General features: G+C 43.2%; 1 pseudogene; it reads right to left on the bottom strand.

Moving 5' to 3' along the window:
• Positions 1-213: 213 nt before the first annotated feature.
• Positions 214-1,622, bottom strand: LOC145534921 (uncharacterized; annotated as a pseudogene).
• Between the last annotated feature and the right edge of the window lie 8,777 nt (positions 1,623-10,399).

Genomic DNA, 10,399 nt, shown 5'->3' with positions numbered 1-10,399 from the left:
GTGAATACAAATCACTATTTTGGAAGAGGGAATAATATTCCCAAAGCCATGGGTCAGAATTTCAAGTGGCTTGTCTTCCTGTGATGTTTTAAATGGTGACCCACAACAAAGAAATTCAGTACAGTAAGAGAAGCTTCAGTCTTGAGAGAGCTCTTTGATATCAAATACAATTGTACCTTCAAATGAATCATTTCCCAGTCATAATTACAGGACTTAGTCAATGTGCACTGTCTTATGTTTAATAAGAGCTGAGCTCTGGCTGAAACTCTTCTCACATTCTGTACATTCATAAGGCTTTTCTCCCGTATGAACTCTTTGATGTGTGATGAGGTTGGAGCTCTGGGTGAATCCTCTTCCACACTGCACACACTCATAGGGTTTCTCTCCTGTGTGGGTTCTCTGGTGTTTAATCTGGTCTGACCTTTCACCAAAGCTTTGCCAACACTCGTTGCACTCGTAGGGCTTCTCTCCAGTGTGAATTTTCTGGTGTGTGATGAGGTGAGAGCTCTGGCTGAAACTTTTCCCACAGGCATTACATTCATATGACTTTTCCCCAGTGTGGGTTCTCTGGTGCTGAACCAAGTGTGAGATGCGGCTGAAATTCTCCCCACATTCGTTACAGTGGTACGGTTTTCCCCCTTGTGGGCTCTGCGATGGCGCACGAGGTCAGAGTTCTGACTGAAATTCTTCCCACACTCATCACATTTGTAGGGTCTCTTCTCCGTGTGGATGTGATAGTGTTTGATGAGATCAGATCTCTCACTGAAGCCTCGCCCGCATTCATTATATTCATAAGGCTTCTCACCTGTGTGGGTCCTCTGGTGCTGAGCTAGGTGAGAGCTCTGGCTGAAGATTTTCCCACACTCCTCACACTCGTAGGGTTTTTCCCCACTGTGGGTCCTTTGGTGCTGGATGAGGTGAGACAGCTGGCAGAAACTCTTCCCACACTCATTACATTCATGGGGCTTTTCTCCAGTGTGGATTGTCTGATGCTGAATGAGGTGAGAGCTTCTTCCAAAACTTTTCCCACATTCATTACAGTCATAGGGTCTCTCCCCAGTATGTATTCATTGATGTTAAATAAGGTGGGAACTCCGACTGAAGCCCTTCCCACATTCATAACACTTATAGGGTCTGTCACCCGTGTGGGTTTTCTGATACCGATTAAGGTCTGAGATCTGACTAAAGGCCTTTCCACAATGAGAACATATATGATATCGGATGCTTGTGTGGACTTCTTTGTGGACAAGCAGATCTGTGACTTGGAGAGGATAGCTTACCCACTCTTCTGCTGTTAAATCTCCCCATTGTCTTTCTGATCTATCCCTGTTGTCAAAGGCCTCTTCACTTTCAGGAGTTTCCTCAGTATTACCAACAGGTCTTTCAGATTCAGTCTCAAATTCTACATCTTCACTAATCTCTTGCTTTGGATTCACCTCGTTTTCACTCCTAATTTCAAAATCTAATGAGACAACATTTCCATAATTCTCCTGCATAACATCCCTGTAAAGGTCCCTTTGTGTAGGGTCCAGAGGTCTCCATTCTTCCCCGGCTGAGGTACATGCCATATCTTCAAATGTCACAAGTGCCTGGGACACAGCCATGAACAGGGTGGCTGCCATCTCGGGCTCAAGGACTCGCCTCCCAGGAGAGAGAAAGCAGGAAAAGCAGCTAGCAGACAGTGCCCCTGGCTCGGTCCCTCCCGGACCCGGGGGTCGAGATGATGCTCTCTCAGGGAGGAGGCTCTCAGCCCAGCCCACAGAACGCCTCTGCTCCTCCATGTCCTGAGCAAGTGTTTTCAAGCAGTTTGTGACTCTCAGCACACAGAATGTTGGGAAAGCTATGTTCTATCAAGGAACAAAAGTCATCAACAGAGGGTGTGTTTTCAGGCCTCTGTCTGTCAGGAACTGTCTAGATTCTAAGACATGAGACCTCCAGGCTTGCCCATAGGACCTAACTTCAAGAGTCAGGGCAATGTGTTTACCTGCACTTTCCAAGCCTTTCAAACACATTCCTCAGTCATTCTGACACTCCTCATGAGGAAACAGGCTGCAGGAGTGTGTCTGAGAGTGCTGGGTGCCATACTATCCTTACATAGATGAAGTGACATTCCACTGAAAATGGGTCATCGGTAGGAGTGGAGAAATGCCTGCTTGCTTGAGAAATCCAAAAGGGTGGACTGAAGGTATCACTCTCAAAAGTAAGAAAACAGCAGTTGGATGGATTTTTAAGCACTGGCTAGGAAGCACCCTTTTAGGGCCAACCGAGAGAAAAGTGTGAATTTTCCCACCAAGGTCCAATATCCACTGTCAGATTCAGGAGATGTCCCCGCTGTATCCACCCATAATCCAGAAAGACCTAGGCTCACTGGTTGCTCCTACAGAGAAAACGTGATGGAACAGATATTTGGATGTTGGATTGCCTTTCCCTGTGAGTGTGGGGGACATCCCCACTGTCACAACATCATGGGAAGTTGCTACTGAAAAATGACCTGCAAGCAAGCGTTTCAAGCAGTGTGTGACTCTCAGCACACAGAATACTGGGAAAGTACTGTTCCTTCGAGAGAGGAAAGACATCAACAGAGAGTGTGTTTTTAGGTCTCTATCTATCAGGAACTGTCTTGATTCTAAGAAGAGAGATCAGCCTCCCCAGAGAACCGAAGTTCAGGTCAGGGCAGTGTCTTTCCTTGCACTTTTCATGCCTTGTAAACACATTCCTAGGTCATCCCAGGACTGCCCATGTGCAAACAGGCTGCAGGAATGTGTCTGAGAGTACTGGGTGCCATTCTGTGCATACCTAGATAAGGTAACATGCCACTGGAAATGGGTCAGTGGCTAGAAGTGGCGATCTGCCTGCTTGCTTCAGAAATCCCAAAGGATGAACCAAAGCTATCCGTGTCAGAGGTAAGAAAAAAGCAATTGGATGGATTTTCAAGCAGTTGTTAGGCCACACCATTTTAGAGCCAAATGAGAGAAAAATGGGTATATCTTTCCTTTTCTCCTTTGCTTTTCACTGCTCTTCTTTTCACAGCTATTTGTAAGTCCTCAGACAGTCATTTTGTATTTTTGCATTTATTTCTCTTGGGGATGGTCTTGACCCCTGTCTCCTGTACAATGTCACAAACCTCCGTCCATAGTTCTTCAGGCACTCTCTCAGATCTAATCCCTTGAATCTATTTGTCACTTTCACTGTAAGGGATTTGATTTAGGTCATACCTGAACGGTCTAGTGGTTTTCCCTACTTTCTTCAATTTAAGTCTGAATTTGGCCATAAAGAGTTCATGATCTGAGCCACAGTCAGCTCTTGGTCTTGTTTTAGCTGACTGTGTAGAGCTTCTCCATCTTTGGCTGCAATGAATATAATCAGTCTGATTTTGGTATTGACCATCTGGTGATGTCCACGTGTAGTCTTCTCTTGTGTTGTTGGAAGAGGGTGTTTGCTATGACCAGTGCGTTTTCTTGACAAAACTCTATTAGTCTTTGTGCTGCTTCATTCTGTACTCCAAGGTCAAATTTGCCTGTTACTCCAGAGGTTTCTTGGCTTCCTTCTTTTGCATTCCTGTCCCCTATAATGAAAAGGACATCTTTTTTGGGTGTTAATTCTAGAAGGTCTTGTAGGTCTTCATAGAACCATTCAACTTCAGGTTCTTTGGCATTATTGGTCAGGGTACACACCTGGATTACTGTGATACTGAATGGTTTGCCTTGGAAATGAAAAGAGTTCATTCTGTCATTTTTGAGATTGCATCCAAGTACTGAATTTTGGACCCCTTTGTTGACTATGATGGCTCCTCCATTTCTTCTAAGGGATTCTTGCCCACCGTAGTAGATATAATGGTCATCTGAGTTAAATTCACCCATTCCAGTCCATTTTATTCCCTGATTCCTAAAATGTTGATGTTCAATCTTGCCATTTCCTGTTTGACCACTTCCAATTTGCCTTGATTCATGGACCTACCATTCCAGGTTCCTAGGTAATATTGCTCTTTACAGCATCGGACTTTGCTTCTGTCACCAGTCACATTCACAACTGGGTGTTGTTTTTGCTTTGGCTTTGTCTCTTCATTCTTTCTGGAGTTATTTCTTCATTGATCTTCAGTAGCATATTAGGCGTCTACCAACCTAGGGAGTTCATCTTTCAGTGTCCTATCTTTTTTCCTTTTCATACTGTTCATGGGGTTCTCAAGGCAAGAATACTGAAGTGGTTTGCTATTCCCTTCTCCAGTAGACCAAGGGAACATTTCATGCAAAGATGGGCACAATAAAGGACAGAAATGGTGTGGACCTAACAGAAGCAGAAGATATTAAGAAGAGGTGGTAAGCATAAGCAGAAGAACTACACAAAAAAGATCTTCACAACCCAGATAATCACAATGGTGTGATCACTCACCTAGAACCAGACATCCTGGAATGTGAAGTCAAGCGGGCCTTAGGAAACATCACTACGAACAAAGCTAGTAGAGGTGATGGAACTCCAGTTGAAATATGGAACTCCATATTTCAAATTCTGAAATATGATGCTGTGAAAGTGCTGCACTCAATATGACAGCAAACTTGGAAAACTCAGCAGTGGCCACAGGACTGGAAAAGGTCAGTTTTCATCCCAATCTCAAAGAAAGGCAATGCCAAAGACTGCTCAAACTACCGCAAAATTGCACTCATCTCACATGCTAGTAAAGTAATGCTTAAAATTCTCCAAGCCAGGCATCAGTAGAATGTGAACCATGAAATTCCAGATGTTCAAGCTGGATTTAGAAAAGGCAGAGGAACCAGAGATCTAATTGCCAACATTCGTTGGATCATCAAAAAAGCAAGAGAGTTCCAGAAAAACATCTATTTCTGCTTTATTGACTATGCCAAAACCTTTGACTGTGTGGATCACAACAAACTGTGGAAAATTCTGAAAGAGATGGGAATAGCAGACCACCTGACCTGTCTCTTGAGAAACCTGTATGCAGGTCATGAAGCAACAGTTAGAATTGGACATAGAACAACAGACTGGTTCCAAATTGGGAAAGGAGTACATCAAAGCTGCATATTGTCATCCTGATTATTTAACTTATATGCAAGTACATCATGAAAAATGCTGGGCTGGATGAAGCACAAGCTGGAATCAAGATTGCCAGGAGAAATAACAATATCCTGAGATATGCAGATGACACCACTCTTATGGCAGAAAGTGAAGAACTAAAGAGCCTCTTGATGAAAGTGAAAGAGGAAAGTGAAAAAGTTGGCTTAAAGCTCAACATTCAGAAAACTAAGATCATGGCATCTGGTCCCATCACTTCATGGCAAAGAGAAGGGGAAACAGTGGAAACAGTGATAGACTTTATTTTTAGGGGCTCCAAAATCACTGCAGATGGTGACTGCAGCCATGAAATTAAAAGATGCTTGCTCCTTGGAAGAAAAGTTATGACCATCCTAGACAGCACATTTAAAAGCAGAGACATTACTTTGCCAACAAAGGTTTGTCTAGTCAAAGCTATGATTTTTCCAGTAGTCATGTATGGATGTGAGAGTTGGACTATAAAGAAAGCTGAGGACCGAAGAATTGATGCTTTTGAACTATGGTGTTGGAAAAAACTCTTGAGAGTCCCTTGGACTGCAAGGAGATCCAACCAGTCAATCGTAAAGGAAGTGAAGTGAAGTGAAGTGAAGTGAAGTGAAGTGAATTTGCGCAGTCGTGTCCAACTCTTTGTGACCCCATGGACTGTAGCCCACCAGGCTCCTCGGTCCATGGAATTCTCCAGGCAAGAATACTGGAGTGGGTTGCCATTTCCTTCTCCAGGGGATCTTCTCAACTCAAGGATCAAACCTGGATCTCCTGCATTGTAGGCAGACGCTTTACCATCTGAGCTACCAGGGAAGCCCAGGAAATCAGTCCTAAATATTCATTGGAAGGACTGTTGCTGAAGCTGAAACTCCAATACTTTGGGCACCTCATGAGAAGAGCTGACTCATTTGAAAAGACCCTGATGCTGGGAAAGATTGAAGGCAGGAGGAGAGTGGAACCACAGAGGATGAGATGGTTGGATGGCACCACAGACTCAATGGACATGAGTTAGAGTAAACTCTGGGAGCTGGTGATGGACAGAGAGTTGTAGCATGCTTCAGTCCATGGGGTCACAAAGAGTCAGACATGACTGAGGGACTGAACTGGACTGAACTGAGAGAAAAATGTGAATTTTGCCATGAAGGTACGGTATCCAGGTTCAGACTCAGGAGGTGTCTCCATCATATCCACGAACTTTCCAGACAAACCTAGGTTCAGTCTATTGCTTCTACAGAGAATCCATGATGGAACAGACGTTTGGATGTTGGTTTGCCTTTCCCTATGAGTATGGGGGTCTTCCCTATGGTCACACCATCAGGGGAATTTCCTAATGAAAAATGACATCCAAGCAAGAATTTTCAAGTAGTGTGTGATTGTCAGCACACAGTATGATGGGAAAGCTATGTTCCTTCAAGGAAGGAAAGGCACCAACAACGAGTGTGTTTTCAGGCCTCTATCTAACAGGAACTGTCTAGAACTTAAGACGTGAGACCAGAGGAACTGTCTAGAACTTAAGACGTGAGACCAGGTCCGCTTGCCCAGAGGACCTAACTTCCAGAGTCGGGGCAATACATTTCCCTGGACTTTCAGAGCCTTGTAAACACATTGCTACATCCTACCAGGAGTGCCCATGAGGAAACAGGCTGCAGGAGTGTGTTCGACAGTGCTGAGTGCCATATTGTGCTTACCTAGATGAGGTGACATCCCACAGGAAATGGGCCAGTGGCTATGAGTGGCGAGGCACCTCTTGCTTCAGAAATCCCAAAGGGTGGGCCAAAGCTATCACCATCAGAAGTAAGAAAACAGCAACTAGATGGATTTTCAAGCAGTTGCTAGGCCGCACTGTTTTAGGGCCAACCGAGAGAAAAACGTGAATTTTGCCACCAAAGTCTGGTATACAGGTTGACACTCAGGATCTGTCCCCTCAGCATCCATGAATTTTCCAGACAGACCTTGGCTCAGTGGATCATTCCTATAGACAAAAGGTGATGGCACAGACGTTTGAATTCAGTGGATTCAAACGTTCACTGAGTTCAGTGAACTCAGGTTGTGTCTCCATCATATCCACAAACTTTCCTGACAAACCTAGGTTCAGTTTATTGCTTCTACATAGAATCCATGACGGAACAGACGTTTGGATGTTGGTTTGCCTTTCCCTGTGAATTGGGGGTCTTCCCTATGGACACACCATCAGGAGAAATTCCCAATGAAAAATGACATCCAAGCAAGCATTTTCAAGAAGTGTGTGACACTCAGCACACAGAATGCTGGGAATGCTATGTTCCTACGAGGAAGGAAAGGCATCAACAGAGAGTGTGTTTCCAGGCCCCTATCCATCAGAAACTGCCTAGATTCTAAGACGTGAGACCTCCAAGCTTTCCGAGAGGACCTAACACCCAGAGTCAGGGCGGTGTGTTTCCGTGCTCTTTCTGAGCCTTGCAGACACAATCCTAGGTCATACCGGGACTGCCCATGAGGAAACAGGCTGCAAGAGTGTGTATGAGAGTGCTGGGTGCCATACTGTTCTTACGTAGATGAGGTGACATTACACTGCAAATCGGCCAGTAGCTAGCCGATTGCTTGCTTTAGAAATCTCCAAGTGTGGACCAAACCCATCACTGTCAGAGGTAAGAAAACAGCAATTGGATGAATTTTCAAGCAGTTGCTGGGCCACACAGTTTTAGGCTCAACTAAAAGAAAAATGTGAATTTTGCCACCAAGGTCCAGTATACAGGTTCACACTCAGGATGTGTCCCTGCAGTATCCAAAAATTTTCCAAGCAGACCTAGGCTCAGTGGATCAGTCCTACAGAGAAAACGTGATGGAACAGATGCTTGGATGTTGCTTTGCCTTTCTGGGTGAGTGTGGGAGCCTTCCCTACTGTCACACTATCAGGGGAAATTGTTACTGAAAAATGATCTGCAAGCAAGTGTTTTCAAGCAGTGTGTGACTCTTATCATACAGAATGCTGGGAAAGCTATGTTCCTTCGAGGAAGGAAAGGCATCAACATAGAGTGTGTTTTAGGCCTCTATCTATCAGGAAGTGTCTAGAACCTAAGACGTGAGACTTCCAGGCTTTCCCGGGGTCCTAACTTCAAGAGTTAGGGCAATGGGTTTCCCTGCACGTTCCAAGACTTGTAAACACATTGCTACATCCTACCAGGAGTGCCCATGAGGAAACAGGCTGCAGGAGTGTGTCTGATGCCACACTGTGCTTAACTAGATGATGTGACGTTCTACTGGAAATGGGTCAGTGGCTAGGAGTGAGGAGCCGCCTGCTTGCTTCAGAAATCCTAAAGGTTTGATCAGATTTATTGCTGTCATCATTTAAAAAAAAGCAATTAGATAGATAGATTTTCAGGCAATTGCTACGCCACACTCTTTTTTTTTTTAAATAAATTTATTTATTTTAGTTGGGGGCTAATTACTTTAAAATATTGTAATAGTTTTTGCCATACATTGACATGAATCAGCCATGGGTTTACATGTATTCCCCTTCCTGGACCCCCCAACCACCTCCCTCCCCATCCCATCCCTCTGGGTCATCCCATTGCCCCGGCCCTGAGCCCTTGTCTCATGCATCGAACATGGAATGGTGTTCTGTTTCACATATGATAATATACATGTTTCAATGCTATTCTCTCAGAACGTCCCACCCTAACCTTCTCCCTCAGAGTACATAAGACTGTTCTATGCATCTGTGTCTCTTATTCTGTCTCGCATATAGGGTTATCGTTACCATCTTTCAAATTCCATATATATGCATTAGTATACTGTATTGTTGGTTTTCTTTCTGGCTTACTTCACTCTGTATAATGGGCTCCAGTTTCATCCATCTCAGTAGAACCGATTCAAATGTATTTTTTTTAATGGCTGAGTAATATTCCATTGTGTATATGTACCAGAGCTTCCTTATCCATTCGTCTGCTGATGGACATCTAGGTTGCTTCCATGTCCTGGCTATTGTAAACAGTGCTGCGATGAACATTGGGGTACACGCGTCTCTTTCAATTCTGGTTTCCTCGGTGTATATGCCCAGCAGTGGGATTGCTGGGTCATATGGCAGTTCTATTCCCAGTTTTTTAAGGAATCTCCACACTGTTCTCCATAGTGGCTGTACTAGTTTGCATTCCCACCAACAGTGTAAGAGGGTTCCCTTTTCTCCACACCCTCTCCAGCATTTATTGCTTGTAGACATTTGGATAGCAGCCATTCTGACTGGTGTGAAATGATACCTCATTGTGGTTTTGATTTGCATTTCTCTAATAATGAGTGATGTTGAGCATCTTTTCATGTGTTTGTTAGCCATCTGTATTTCTTCTTTGGAGAAATGTCTGTTTAGTTCTTTGGCCCATTTTTTGATCGGGTCATTTATTTTTCTGGAATTCAGCTGCAGAAGTTGCTTGTATATTTTTGAGATTAATTGTTTGTCTGTTGCTTCGTTTGCTATTATTTTCTCCCATTCTGAAGGCTGTCTTTTCACCTTGCTTATAGTTTCCTTTGTTGTGCAAAAGCTTTTAATTTTAATTAGGTCCCATTTGTTTATTTTTGCTTTTATTTCCAATATTCTGGGAGGTGGGTCATGGAGGATCCTGCTGTGATTTATGTCGGAGAGTGTTTTGCCTATGTTTTCCTCTAGGAGTTTTATAGTTTCTGGTCTTACGTTTAGATCTTTAATCCATTTTGAGTTTATTTTTGTGTATGGTGTTAGGAAGTGTTCTAGTTTCATTCTTTTACAAGTGGTTGACCAGTTTTCCCAGCACCACTTGTTAAAGAGATTGTCTTTTCTCCATTGTATATTCTTGCCTCCTTTGTCGAAGATAAGGTGTCCATATGTGCGTGGGTTTATCTCTGGGCTTTCTATTTTGTTCCATTGATCTATATTTCTATCTTTGTGCCAGTACCATACTGTCTTGATGACTGTGGCTTTGTAGTAGAGTCTGAAGTCAGGCAGGTTGATTCCTCCAGTTCCATTCTTCTTCCTCAAGATTGCTTTGGCTATTCGAGGTTTCTTATATTTCCATACAAATTGTGAGATGATTTGTTCTAGTTCTGTGAAAAATACCATTGGTAGCTTGATAGGGGTTGCATTGAATCTACAGATTGCTTTGGGTAGTATACTCATTTTCACTATATTAATTCTTCCAATCCATGAACACGGTATATTTCTCCATCTGTTTGTGTCCTCTTTGATTTCTTTCATCAGTGTTTTATAGTTTTCTATATATAAGTCTTTTGTTTCTTTAGGTAGATATATTCCTAAGTATTTTTTTTTTTTTTATAAATTTATTTATTTTACTTGGGGGCTAATTACTTTACAATATTGTAATAGTTTTTGCCATACATT

This window comes from Giraffa tippelskirchi, chromosome 14 (genome assembly GCF_054371585.1).
Source record: "Giraffa tippelskirchi isolate mGirTip1 chromosome 14, T2T-mGirTip1v1.2.pri, whole genome shotgun sequence".
Taxonomy (NCBI): domain Eukaryota; kingdom Metazoa; phylum Chordata; class Mammalia; order Artiodactyla; family Giraffidae; genus Giraffa; species Giraffa tippelskirchi.
This window is presented reverse-complemented; position numbering and strand designations above follow the sequence as displayed.